We start from the raw sequence: 14,758 nt of genomic DNA, 5'->3' as shown, positions 1-14,758 counted from the left end.
AGGATGCCAAACTAAAGAGTGTCTTTTGTGGTTCTGTTTTTTCTCTTATTCCCCAGCCTCCACAACCTATCTATTTATAACTATTTTTTCTGTCATTCAGTAGAGGAAATACTTCAATGTGAACCATTTTGATACTGAACGAAGTTAAAAGTTTTATACTTCCAGTAACGTAGATTAATTCCACTCTTTCCTGTGCTAGAAGTCCTTATATTTTCTTTGATTCACTTGCAAAATCTTCTATTTCCCCCAGATTTTTGCTGAAATTTCCACTGTGCTTCAGGATTGATAGGTATGGTGCACAGCTGGGGAGTAAGTTTGCCGGTGTACAAGAATGAGCAGACTTGCACCGGCAGGTCACTATTGAAACCCACAAGGACTGGCAGCAGAGATGGCCTCCTAAGAAGTTGTTTTGTTTTCCACTCAGTGAATGTGCCACTAACTAATGGCAGAGAAATGTTGAAAATTATTTGGCTTTTCTGAGATTTATGAGCGAAGTTCATTGTTTTGTTTGCCTGGTTTATTATAGTTGAATGGATAAAGTACTATTACTGTTGCACTTTGAGCAAGAAGTTAAGGCCAGAATAGTCAAAACATTACTCATCTGATTGGATTACCTCAATTTTATATGAAGGAACAAAATTTGATGTTCTTTTTAGAATGTGGATATGTGTAACTCTGGTTCAAAGTATAGGCGTGTAACACCAAAGTCTGTGCCAATATATTATCTGTCTCTACAATAATCTTCCAAATAGCTGTTTCTGTAAAATAGAAGTGTTTCTATTTTCATACATACTCATTATTCTGTCCAAGTCAAATATTGAAATGGACAACATGAAATTAGTGATTATTACTTAGTCTCAGAAATAAAATATATTTGACATGATGGAAGTATCTGGGGAATTTGTAAACATGTCATCAATGTCTAAATATCAGTTACTTGACATAATACCTACAATTTACTTTGTTTTCTGCTTATAAGCTCCTTGGGAATGGAAGTATTTTTTCATTGTTCCTTGCTTGTTTAGACAATAACACAGACCAGCAGAAGTCATTCCAGACAGGGTTAGAGCACCAAGCTACAGCTAATCCTACAGCTGCTTTCCATAAGGGCTTGTACTTACCCCCTGGTATCTCATATAGTTGTGGCCAATTAGGTTCCTGCAGGCTGAAATTGCCACAAAGAGCATCATACCTTTTCACTACCCATCCTACTACTTGCACAGAAAACCAGCATCGCTGAAGGCTACTGTTATGATTTGCTTCAATCTTCTTTTGCTCTGAAAGCTTGGGGTGTCTCTACGTATAAATATTGAGAAACAAATTTTTTAGCACCTTTCTACTTTTTTCTTCCCTTTCTTCTTTCTTTCCTCCTTCTTCATCTAACCCTAGATGGATATTGCAGATCATCGCTAGGGAAAGGCTTTCCAAAGGAGGGCCATTCTGCATTTCACTCTGAAGCACAATTCAGATAAAAAAGAGTTGCTGGGGTGAGGAATTTTCCTTGCCAGAGACGTTTACAGAAGCTGTTCTGCCATGAGGTGGTAGAACTTTGCTCTGGAGTCAGAGATCTGCAACATCGTTGGAGAATCCTGATATCATGGTGGTTTGTGGGCTGAAAGCTGCGCAATGTTACTGCTGGTCTGTTGATTGAGAGACAGCTTAGAATTAGGAACACTAATTAGATCCAGAAGCAAGTATGGATACATCAGAAATGTACAGCCCTGGAGTAATGTGTTCCTAATACTCATATGAAAAAAATAGGGTTTTGTTTGGCTTTCCTTTGCTTCTTCAGTGAGAGTTAGAGACAGAGTAGGAATTGCTGTAGCAAGCTGTTGGTCTGCGAGAAAAAGATTCTCTTTTTTGAATTGAATAAATATCACAGTGAAAACTTTCCAGACTAAGCCTTTCATTAATTTCTCCATGTAATCTTAATATATTTAAACTCTTTAAAATGTTATGCTGCAAAAAAGTTCTCCCCACGTGTAATTTTTCCCCAAGTGAAGTGCATACCTTTCAAATTATAAACTTTCTACTTGTCCTAGGAAAATCCTCACTGTATAAATAATTGAACTCATCTGCTGTGTACACAAGTATTCTTTCTCTAGCAGTCTAAAATATATGCCTAAATACACATCTTGTACGTAGTACTTTAAATAGTAATTACTCCCGTGAAGTCACTGGAAGCCCTTAAAAGGATTTGACAGTTCCCCCACAATCTTTCAGTGAATGTAGTAGCTGGGCTGTGCAGTGCTACATCCACTGATAATTCAGCAGCTGAGGAACTCAGCAAAGCCTGCTCCAAACTTCTCAGCTGTTGACAGGCTTGACTTGCTGAGAACACTGGTTAAATATAGCACAAGCGAGCTGAGCTCAACAAAGTCATTGCTGTAACACTGTGTGAAGAGACCAGAAGAGGGGAAATACAATCTGAGAACTAAACTGCCAAAGCCTAACACCACCTAGCAACAGTTGAAAAAACTTTTAAACAAAAGTCTGGGTGAGACACAGGCAGAGTATACCTCCTGCTTCTTCTGCCTGGGATTTCTGCGAGAAGCAGCTTCGGTCTTCTGTTCTCTGCCCCGTTTCCTTCATTACTTCAGCTGCTGGTAGACCTAGAAAAGTGGGAAAAGTTTCTCCTTTGTGTTCTCCTGGGCTGGATCAACCTACTACTGTGGCACGAGCTGCTGCGTTCTTGTAGTGTAAAGGATATATTCATAGGTTCGTGTTGCTGACAGGTAAGACTGAGCTAACCACTCTAATGCATTCTTTTTTAAAGCTATTATCTTTTCTAGTGACTATTGTCTCTTTCCTTCTGCGAACAATCCTCTGCATGTTTTGGAAACATCAGTAGACGAAAGCTAGGAGACAGGTTTTAGATTTTTTTGATGCTTTCATCACAGAATAACATTGCTTAAATAACTTTTGCAGTTCTTAGAATGAGCATAATCAAGTAGCCAGTACTAATACGAAAAATGTATATAGATTTTGACATCGTACTTATATCTGCTTACATCTTGCATTCTGACAGAAGACAAACCAACATTTAAGAATAGAATATATATCATCCCTTACCAGTGATAGTCTAGCAGCTATTAAAACCAGTGACAGCCTGTGTGGTAACTAAGAGGAAACAGCCATTCAGTAAGGAATTATCTGAATACTTTGTGACCCAGTGCATTTGTACTTTTTGTTTCCTTACTAACTTCTAGCACACAGGCACACCTGGTGCCTTTCATACTGTCCTTGTGACAACAGTTCTTGGTTCTTCATCTTGTACTTACTTAGAATATTGTTCTCTGCTCATTTGATTAGCTGTAATGCAACCGTCCTAAAGACTGACCTTATGTTTATTGTACCCAAATGTGCTTGAGCTGGGTCATTGTTGTTAAAGCGTTTGTTTCTTTTAGCAAAATAAATGAGAAACTGGTTCTCAGATGTTTTACCAGGACAGCAGAATGGAAGCCAATTTGTCTGTTGGAAATGCATATCCTATGGTCCTATATGGGACCACAGGATATAACGGTCATGTAATTTAAGGGAAGAATTGCTTGGTATGATTTGCTTTCTCTAAACTGACAAAAGCTGCTTGGTCAGTTGAAGAATGAATCCCCCCACCCCCACCCCCCCCCCCCGCCCTGTCTTTTAAAGATCTCATTTTCTCCAAACAAAAGAAATTTAGTATGCATGAATTTTGAAAGATGTACTGATTATAAATTCATGTGCAATGTGAATTCAGTTATGAAGGCAAAGATTTAAAGAATGCACTTAACCCCATGAAAAATCCCTGTTCACAGATTTCTGTAGAATTGTCTCAGATGAAAAATATTTATCCTAAAGAAGGATTGGACTGACTGAGTCTATGCTGACTGTCTGTGGTGTTTGACACTTCTTAGTCTCTGGACTCTGGGACTGTCTCAGGAAGATGAGAAGGTCTTGCTTGAGCTGAATAATTCATCCCTGCATACTATATAAATGACATCAATACCACAGCAGGGACATGCTTACAGATTGGATTAAATAGAAATACTCTGAAACAACTTTGACTTGGTGGCTAAGAATGCAACTGCCTGTGAAACAATAAGATAAATTAAGTATTAGAATGGAGGAAAAATCTTTTATTTCATAGCAATGGGCACACTAAAGCACTAAACATGAATACTTTTTGGTGGCCATGATTTAATGTGGTAATCATTGCTGTGGAATTACTACAGCACTATGGTATCCCAAATTTAAATCTCAAAAGGATACTTTGGTGTTACTTTTTAATTTAGATGTATATTGAGAAAGTTATTTTTTCGTAAGAAAACTGTACAGTAAGAACTAAAACTGAGACAATATGATTGATAGAGTTTTTGTCATCTTGACATTAGAGTGAAAATTCCAGTTTCTTCTTTTGACTGAGTTAATTGGACATAATAAACTGGAGAAATGGCAAATTTGACCTTCTGAATACACAGGGATGACAAAATCTGGGAAAATGCTATACTATTGTCTGCTTTTTGGTTTTGGTTGTTGCTCAGCACAATGTATGGTTTTACAGTTTGGCTTTTCTTGCACAATTTACTTTTAGCAAAGTTTTTAAAAGCAAAAGTTGAATTTATTAGACTGATAACTATCAAGTGAAGTGACTTGAACAGGCTGATAGCAACTTCCATTTCTAACACATGGAGTTGTGGTTTTACGTACATCTGTCTTCCTTTCCACTTCAAAATGGAGGAGAAGGCTAAAATTACTCTTCTCAACAGGTGTCCACGAAGAGGCTCTGGGATTTTCCAATCAAATCTGTGGAATATGTAATGTGGCTATTCAACAGATGGTTTCATATTTGAAGAACAGCCAATTCTGCTAATGACTACAGTGATATCAAGCTCAATTTTATATCGAGTCAAAAAGTAATTTAGGTTTTGGCGATACACACCATTGTAGAGACTTTCTTGGAAGACAAGTAGACATAGCATACCCATTTATTTTCCCCATTATAGTTTTTATTTTGTTTGTATTCCCATAACTGTGGAATGAATGGTGCCTTTCATGGTGCTAAAGACTCTGTATTCCTCCCAATCTGAATCCACTTCCAAACTCTGCCTGTGGCTCATTCTTTCACCTTCATTAGAGCAATGTTATAATTTATGGCCTCTTCTAGCCAATCTAGCCACAGCTAAAGTCATCATCTTAACAGTGTTTTGTCATCACCTCAGTGTTTCAATCTCTGTAGAACGTCTGGTTCTTTTTAACACCAAATTCAAAGGCTTGAAATTCATCTTCAAAGCTCAGTACTGTTCTGTCTTTGCCTACATCTGCCCTGATTTTCCCATACTCCTCCCACTCATATCTGGTAGACCTTCAGCTGTGTGCTAACTGGCCCATCCTCTATGCTACTGGCTTTAGTAAGCTTGAAATTGACCTAATGACATAGGAGTTTTCTGTAGGGACTCTCACTACATGTAGCACCTGACACTAAAGTCACGATAAAACTAAACTTGTCTACTACCAGAGCTGTGTTGACCCATGTAGGACTCCTGAAGATGTAGCTGTGCTTCCTGGAAGCAGCTTGTGGAGTATGTGTAAGCATATTGGGAAATCTCTGCTTTTACTGGTGTGCCCTGTTTTGTTCCTCTGGGTCACAATTTCACCAGTATATGTTCCCACATGAAAAGCTTTTTACTCATACAGGTGTATCAGTAAAACTCCTCCTGATACAGGACCTTTCTGTTGGCATATATTCCACGCATGCTTAATTTAAGGCTTTTGGTAATCTCATCTAACTCGGTTGAGGTACCCGCAGGCATAAATTAAGAGCGCGCCTCAGAGCTCTGCTGAGTCAGAGGCCAAGTTTATGCCACTGAATTCAGAGTGGGATTTCCTTCAAGTTTAATAAGATCAGGTCTTAGTGTTCAATAATTAACAGATAAATTTCCACTCCCCTCAAGAGCATTTAACAACATGGATCGTCTATATTTCTGTCTAAATGAGTTTTTTCCTAAGAGACATTTTACTTTTTCTCCAATTTCCTGTTTCTTTTCTTCCTTTCTCAGGGTCTGTTGTTGCAGTTTGCTGTACTATTTTAATATATAAACTGAATTTGGGAGCAGGGATTTTGTCCTTCTACGTGTCTAAAATGCCATTTAGAGAAATAGAGCTATAATATGTGCGAGGAAGCCAGATAAAACAACAAGAAAAAGGAGAAGGAACATTCATATTTCCTTTTTCACCAAAAATATTTAGTATATAAAACCTATGATAAGAACTGAAAGCTAGAAAGATAAAGTAGTGTATGTGATAAAATACTGATAATCTGATGTATAGAAATGTTTAAATATATCTTTACAAGAAGCACAAACACCTGTACTTTTCAGCTTCATCATCTTATTCTGGTGCTTTTCATTTTTAGCCTTTTCTCATTTCATTTTTTCAATGTTTTCTACTGAAAGTTGTTTCCTAATTTTATACAGAATACTGAGCATTTTTGGGAAATACAGGTTTTTTCTTGATATTGGAGGATACTGGGTAACTGAGGAAAGAATTATTTCATAAATAATTAAGATTTCTTAACCTCTCTTTAACTAACTGTCTCAAGTTAGTGATACTAGAAAAATAAAGCATTTATAACACAGTCCTGTACTTATTCTTTGAGATACTGTTGTCCAAAGGACTGGAACGATTGTGCCTATTTCCTGGTCATGTTGAAGATTGTGTGATGCTTAATGCATTTGTGACAATTATGCCTTTCTGGATACTTGATTAGATTTTTTTTCTTTTATTTTGGGTCTTTTCATCTACTCCTTCAGTTTCTGCAGATAATCTGCACTTGCTGTATTAGTTTTTATTCTTGCCATCATAGCAAACTAAGTATTAATATCAGTGCAAACACAAAGTCTTCCTAAATTGGGGCAGTTATGTGGGGTTTTTTTAACATTCAAGATGTCTTTGTCCTATCATTCTCATTCTGCTTTGGCTGTACTATATCTCTAAATCTTTCCCACAAGTGAAGCGTGCAAATGCTAGCTGTGAAGATGATATGTAAGATTACATAGATTGTGGTCTCCTCCAAAATGCTTTACACAGTCCACAAACAGAGACAATTACTACAATTAAAAGCATATATCGTAAAAATGCAATTGCATTTCATTTTGAAATCATTCTTCTATAGTTACACAGCTGTTAAAATACGTGATTTATCCTGGGCTGTTTAATGGGTGGTGTTCTGAGGTGAAGAAATGGCAGTGCTTCCTGCCCCTGCCCCCCCCCCCCCCCCCTTAATAGAAAATTGCTATATGTGGTATTACAGAACTGAGAAGAACATGAGGAATTCCAGCATCCAGTTCCTTAATCTTGCAGCTCAGTAAGAGCTGAAACTTAATCAGAAATGTATGTATGTTTGTGCACGTGTGCATGCCTTTTACAAGAAAAGCAATGCCTTTTGGCATTACAGAATGCACTGCTGAAGCAGTGGGACAAACACATCCGAAGGACAAGGAAATAATAGGCTGGAGCTTGTACTTTTTCCCTTAAATGGGCAACCCATCTCGCTGCTGTGAGCTGACACAAGCAAAAGGGTGTGTGAATCTAAAAGATTGCTGTACGTTGTCCAAACGAGTTTCATTTCAAAGCTGATAAAATGAGAATTAAAATCTTAATTACCTATGATGTGGCTCATTCAGATATAAACCGGTGGGGTTTTGGAACAAGAGCAAAAACCTCAATGGATTTATAAGAAACTTTTTTTTTTAGTTTGATGTATATACTTTAAGAGCTCTTTAATACAGTAAGGGTTGCTTTCTTTGCTTTTCCTTTTTGGGGAAGTGGTGTCAAAGTGTACAATGTTTTGTGATTTATGCTGTTCAAAAGTTTTTTCCAGTGCATATGTAAAAGTAATACTTTGGAAGACAAATCCATTCTAGGTTTGGGTGGAGGGAGGTATCTAACCAACCAGTGTGTTATGGCTGTGGCTACCAAGAGCTACAGCTTCACCAGCAAACTAAAAAAAAACCTGAGAAAAAGTGGATTCTGTTGAAATAACAGGATTTTTTAAGAAACTGGTTTTAAGACTGCTCCTATTTTTCAAAAAAGTCATTGAAAATGAAAGCTCACGTGTCCTTGTTAAAAGATTTCTCGTTAGAGTTTATCAGACTGCTTGCATTTTTCAGAAAATACAAAGCAATGAACACAACAGAAAGCAGGAGACTGCTAACATCAGTGCAATCGAATTGCTGCCAACTTGCCTTGTTTATCTAAGAGATCTCTGTGAAAATAAGGTCTTTCCCACACATGCATGAGTCATAGGATGTAATGGGGCTAAGCAGGCTTGCTTCAGCTTTCTAATGTGCACATATCTAAACTAACCTGTTTTAGTGCCTGTTCCTGTAACTAAATGAGATCTAGTTTGACAACAGGAAGGGAGAAGTGGTGGTGAGTTCATGGCGCTATTTCAGTGCAATAACCTGAATGCTAAGGAAACGATGCAATTTCCATTTATTGGGAAAACTCAGTTACTGTGACAACAAATATACACTGAAGAAAAACATATACAATTTATCCTCAAGTTCAAATTTGTGAATGTAGTAGATAGGATATTTATAAAATGTCACATTGTCCAGTTGTGTGACTCAAAGAACATTTTTACCTTTAAAATATGTAATCCAAATTGTCGAAAAAATACCCCTTTAGAAGCCGTAAGCAAGGACATAAGTGAAAGGATGGCAAAGCACATGTGGTTAACCATGACTGGTCCGGTGCTGGGCTGACTGGAATTTTTTTTTTTTTCAATTAGGCATCTATTTCTCAGGTTAGAGCTATTCGGTTCCTGTATCTGTCATTCATACTTATCCCCAAAAGCTCACATCTATTTCTTAGGCTAAAGCTATTCAGTTCTTGTGTCTGTCATTCATACTTACCCCAAAAAGCTCACTTGTCCCATCATCATAATCACAAAACCTCTTGGATCTAACTTCTAAGGTAAAGGTTACAGTAGGTTTCTATAGTGTCTTATTTCTCTCCTTTGATTCTTCTATGAGGACTTCTGTATTAAAAATGAATTATATTCCAGTAGATAAGGATTTCAGTTCCTCAATCTGATGAAATTCTTTAGAAAAAAATAAACATTCTGATTTTTGTCTCTGGGCAGGAGACAGAAGGAAGGGAACAGTGCCATGCCAGATGTCCTCAAGCATGTAAAACACAGCACAGAACGAGATATCTCTTCTGCATGGAGGGACAGACATAGCAGCAGAGCTCCTGAGTGCCAGAGGAACCATGTCTTAGAAGGCAGCTGGATATGGGAACCACTGCTGCTTCAAGTGGCAGGAGCCAGAAACTAGAATCCAAGCCACAAAAGCCATCACGTTGCAAATAGTAAAAGGCAGGATCACAGTGGCATGCCCTCTGAATGAGAGGTGCCACTTAAGGAATTATAGAACCAGACTTTAGGTGGAGGGAGCTGAAAGATGTTGTCCGGTCTCACTCGGAGTAGGGCTAACTCCAAAGTCTGATCAGGTTGCTCAAGGCTTTGATCATTTTCAGTTATCTTGAATATTTTAAATTTTTCATTATTCTAAGATCTCACATCTTTTTTTGGTTCACAAAGTTTTGACCATGGCTGGCTGAGGAATATTTTGCTGGACTTTTTACAAGGGCATGTAGTGATAGGAAAAGGGGCAATGGTTTTAAGCTGAAAGAGGATAGATTCAGATTAGACATGAGGAAGAAATTCTTCACTGTGAGGGTGGTGAGGCACTGGCACAGGCTGCCCAGAGAAGCTGTGGATGCCCCATCCCTGGGAGTGCTCAAGGCCAGGCTGGATGGGGCTTTGAGCAGCCTGGTCTGGTGGAAGGTGTCCCTGCCCATGGCAGGGGGGGTTGGAACTGGGTGATCTTTAAGGTCCCTTCCAACCAAAACCATTGTATGATTCTATGATAATCTGTGTATCGAAATTCATACACTGTATAAAAGACGGCTGGAGAGATGGTTGATAGTAACATGAATCACAGGCCTTTGGCACTTTCAAAATTACAAAAGAAGCAATATCTTTTGGGTTTTTTTCAGTTTGTTATGTTTGATGTGTTCTATCCTAAAATAAGCAGAACAACAACCAAAACACTTCTGTGTATTTTTCTATCCTAGTTTACTCCAGCTTTTAGAATGCACACCCTCCTCCTCCTCCTCCCTGTCATATTCTGCTTGAAAGCCAAAGATTTATAATTAGGATGCCGTTAAGGTGCCATCTGTCTGCAAAAGAATTCTGCAGGTTAAGTACATTCTCTCTTTATCTTTCCAAGTAGTCCAATAACCTGAAAGGCTAGCGTTGAGTAGCAAATAAAGAAAGAAAATAAGAGATGCTGCTTTTGAGGAGGGAAACCCTGGAGCCTGCTTCCACTGCTGAGTTCACTTTTCTTACTGAACATCTCTTTCTAATTGTATCCTAATCAGGAACAGAGCATGATGCACATATGGCAAACAGGATTCCTAGATGGAGTTCTGGTTAACCTGAGACTAGCTTAGGCCCTTTTGGCTTAGAAAAGCCCTTGGCTGTGGAAGCACGTTTACTTGGTGGCAATTACTGTAGCATGAAGCAAGGACAAAGAAGTGGCTTTGTGGCACTCAAAGGGATGTGGCAGGCCCTCTTTTCATCTAGGATTTCTCATACCTGTTAAGAATAACCACTGAAGACAGATATTATTATCTTTAGGTGAATCAGTGAGTGCTGTTTCTAAAACTGGATACCGTATAAAGTTTTGCCATCATTAATAGAGATAAGTGGAATAAGGCTAGGGATTTTCTTCGCTGTGAGGGTACTGAGGCACTGGGCACTCAGGTTGCCTAGAGAAGCTGTGGATTCCCCATCCTTGGGATTGTTCAAGGCCAGGTTGGATGAGGCATTGAGCAATGTGGTCTAGTGGAAGGTGTCCCTACAAATGACACAGGGGTTGGGTTTAAGGTCCCTTCCAACCCAAACCATTGTATGATTCTATGAATTCTCATGGACGGTGAAGTACAGAGGTCTCAGCAGTGCTTGCTGCAGAGAGGAACTTGAGGAGCTAGTATGACTTGCACACACACAAAGGTCATACAAATTACCCCTGCAGCTGCTTTAATAAAAAAAGCTGCCATATGCTCTAGCAGTGGTTGAGTTAGTGAGAAAGTTAGTGAGATTTAGGAAGAAGGGATCATGCTTTGAAAGACACCAGAACAGGCTGGGACAACAAGAAGTGCTTCAGCAGGAGGCTAGGAAGCTTAGTGTTTTAAACCTAGGGGCCTTTACACCATGGGTTAACCAAATGGCAGCATCTTTAGCTACCCTGCCTTCAATCCATCTGGGCAGTGTTTTTAAAAGTAGCTTATGGATTAGAGAAAAAAATAAGGAAACTGATTTTTCTGCTTTCAGAGAACATATTCTTAAAACCCAAATTATTTTAGAACAGTTTTTTTATTAGAAAGATGGAGGGAATACAGTCTAAGTACCTTTGATAGAGAAATTGATCTATTTGTAAATAGAAACATACAACAGGATTGCTGTGGTATTCAGGAGCCTGGGACGACCTGTTCAGAGCCCTCTCTGTGACAGTGACACAGCTGCCTGGCTCCAAGAAAACAAATTCCCTGCAGTGATACTAGTCTCTAGCCCCTCTTCAGCATCACTACCAGTCACACAAACTATATCACCACAGGTCTCTGAGAGCTAAGGAAGTGTTAGAAAAATACATGAAGTTAGCTATAGACAGTGTAATGACTTTCTCCTTAGCTTAGATAGCACAAAGGAAACACAGGAAAATATCAGAAATAAACTGAATAATCTATGTAAGTGTTCGGTAAATACCCAGAACGTAACAGTTTATAACAGTTTGTTAAGGAATAAGTAGATTGGGAACAATTCTACAGGCACTGGTGTCAAAATGAAAAATCCCTCCAAGACAGCAGTGAGTATCTAAAAATGCTTACAGAGAGGGTTAATTTAGATACATCCAGCATTAGTTGTATAAACAATGGCTAAATCACACTGCAGGGAAACAGGCTGTAAGAGTGACAGGACATCTGATAGATTGCTTATTAAACAAAAACACTTTGCTAAATTCAGGTCCCCTCTCCAAAGTATTCATGCTATATTCTAATGTTGTTATTTATCCCTTTTAAATAATGTTACCGTAAACTGTGAGGTGCTAGGTACCACACCAGGGCAGAGGAAGGCTGGTTAAATGGCTGGCTTTCACATCAGTGACTCCTTGTAAGAGTCTCAGCAAGCTATTTACTTCTACACTTTTAATAACACCTGGGATCTTACAGGAATAAATATAGTAGTGACTTTGACACCCTGAGATGTTGCAGTATTGAACATAATGTCAACAGCTTTGAATAGCCCTCCGTGGAAACCAGCTTCTGCTGGGAGAAGTAGGAATAGAAGTTGTATTAGTCTGAATGACAAGAATATGTATTTTTAGAGGCGCTCTGCAGAGGGAAGCATAGCTGTGTCCTGAGTTGTGGATAGCAAGAAATCGGCTATACTGGTAAAGCACAGCAGAAAAAGGAAAGAGGAGGACCAGGGATGTGACCAGGAAGCCATACCAAAACGGAAATCAAACTAAGTCAATACTAAGATGTTTCAGGAAAAAAACCATTCCCTCAGGCTGAGTTGTACCAGAAGTAATTCATAGGACAAAGATGGTGCTGTCAGCTTGTGAGCTTCTTGTTATTTTGGGAGTACTCAGGACAAGCTGCCTGGTACAAGGAGGAGGCTTCTGGGGTGAAAAAAAACAGCTTGGAGGAAAAAGGACTTTTGAGGGAAGGGCTGGGCAGGTGGTGACTGCCCAAATTAGCTGGTGGTGGGGCAGCCAGCCCCAGAGCCACTGTGGGGCTGGGGGAGCAGCCACACAAACCCCATGTACTGGGCTGGGGAGGAGAGAGTGCCTGGAAAACAAGTGTCCGGCCGTGCTGCCTATCTCCTGCAGGAACAGCAAGCAGCTCCAGTCCTGCCTGCTTTGTTACAGCAATGGCAGCAGCTCAGGCGACTGTCATGGCAACAGAGATTTTTGATAAGGATTTACCCTAGGGATTAGATGGCGGTTACATGACTCTCGGCTTCAGTTAAAAACAGAGAAGATTAGAAAAAGACAGTCTTGATGGCTTCAAGAGAGTTGAAGTCTATGAGCTATGGATGATCTGATGCCATTATGTATTGCCTGAAAGTCTCCTGAAATAAAACTTTGGGTAATTATTTCAAGATTTTGAACGTGTGTGGTTGGCAATGCCAGTAACAGAAGGGACGGTGAGTCCAAGAGCAGGGCAGAATCCCACACTCATGTACATGGCATGGCCCAGAAGAGGCAGGCCAAGGTTTGCAGCCACAGCTGCTGAAACACTGTCAAAGGCAACACGGGTCTACCACACCATGCCCTGTCACGGTGTAACGACAGCAGCAACTGCAAAGGCAGGCCCAAAGCTAGTCCAGATCAAATCAGGTGGTCAGGAAATTATTTCTTAGTTTACTTGAGAGCCTTTCCAGCCTTTTCAGGGGGGTAAATAATGGGGTAATACATGACCCTTCCTTTGGATTTCATGAAAGGGAGGTCAGGTCTTGATTGAGAGCTTCCCCTGATAAAAGGGGTGAAATATGGGAATCCCGAGCAGCCACCCATGTACCTGGGTGTACCAGCACAGGCTGGATAGGGAGAAAACTGCTCTGCGTGTCCTGCTTTGCTGGGAGGGGCTGCGAAAACTGTAGTCCCCACTTGGGGTATGATGCAGGGAGGGGATGTGGGAAGATAGGAAAAACACCTACAAAAAAAGGGTTGGGAAGAATGAAAATTGAATTTTGTTAAGCTGCAAGAAAAGGGAGTGGAAAGGAAGAGAAAGCAGTGGCACCCTTTTAGGTGATCCCAACTAGCTGTAGGAAATCACTTAATTTCACTCAAAAAATAGGGGCCCACATTAACAACATTTTGAAGGCTTGAAAAATGCTAGGGTGTTGCATACATACTGTAGTGCTGTACGGAAACATAGCAGCATTTCAGCAAATGATTTAGCATTGTGGATAGTGGAGCTTCTCCACACGTGTACAACGGTAGCACCCATTCTCTACAAAAAAGGCATACTATTTTCAGCCGGTGATGAGTTCAAAAGGTTTGTTTAAAGTCTTAATAGTAAATTGTAGCATATCAGGGTTTGTTGTTGGGTTGTTTTTTTTTAATTTTGTGGTTTTGTTTTATTCTTTGTTGTGGTTTTGGATTTTTTTTCCTTTTATAGTGAAAGAACAAAGTTAAACTCTCAGGGTTTGGACCGACTGTCTCAAGGCTAAACCTAATCTCTAAGCTCCCCTGGACAGCCTACTTCATTCTTGTTTTCCTGATGTAAAAACAAGGGACTCTGAGGAACAGACAGCTAGTAACTTCATTTCAGGGTGGTCATTTGGTCACTTCTTGAACCAGGCAGCGTGAGATGCTTGAACACAACTCAGTGTGTCTTCTCCAGAGGATACATATATATCACATCTCTGATGTGTCTAAGCTCCCTTGGCCTCTGTCCAGGAACATCCAGATTTCCTGACTCATGGCAATGTACCCTGTCTGGTTGTACTTCATTAGCAGCAGCTCAAAAATCAGAACAGTATTCTGCTGTTGCATAAGTTTTTCCAAGCGATAAACAATAACACTCCACCACAAGCTTTATTATATTTATCTTGGAATTCAAGATCCAGAAGAGACTGCCTCTTATTATTATCTTTAATAGCAACCCCAAAAGACTGTAAGATGTTATTCTTTAATAAATATTT

The 14,758-nt window shown here is 39.5% G+C and overlaps 1 protein-coding gene across 3 annotated transcripts in view; it reads left to right on the top strand.

Moving 5' to 3' along the window:
- The first annotated feature begins 2,247 nt into the window (after positions 1-2,247).
- Positions 2,248-14,758, top strand: part of FILIP1 (filamin A interacting protein 1) — a 109,365-nt gene continuing 96,854 nt past the window's right edge. For 2 of the 3 annotated variants that reach the window (XM_027790807.2, XM_055810035.1), the window contains exon 1: positions 2,248-2,735. The gene's annotated coding sequence lies outside the window, so the exon portion shown is untranslated. The remainder of the gene's footprint in view (positions 2,736-14,758) is intronic. The other variant, XM_027790808.2, reaches the window with a different exon arrangement.

This window comes from Falco peregrinus, chromosome 7, assembly GCF_023634155.1.
Source record: "Falco peregrinus isolate bFalPer1 chromosome 7, bFalPer1.pri, whole genome shotgun sequence".
Lineage (NCBI taxonomy): Eukaryota > Metazoa > Chordata > Aves > Falconiformes > Falconidae > Falco > Falco peregrinus.
The sequence above is the reverse complement of the archived record's forward strand: the minus strand, read 5'-3'. Positions and strand labels throughout refer to the sequence as shown.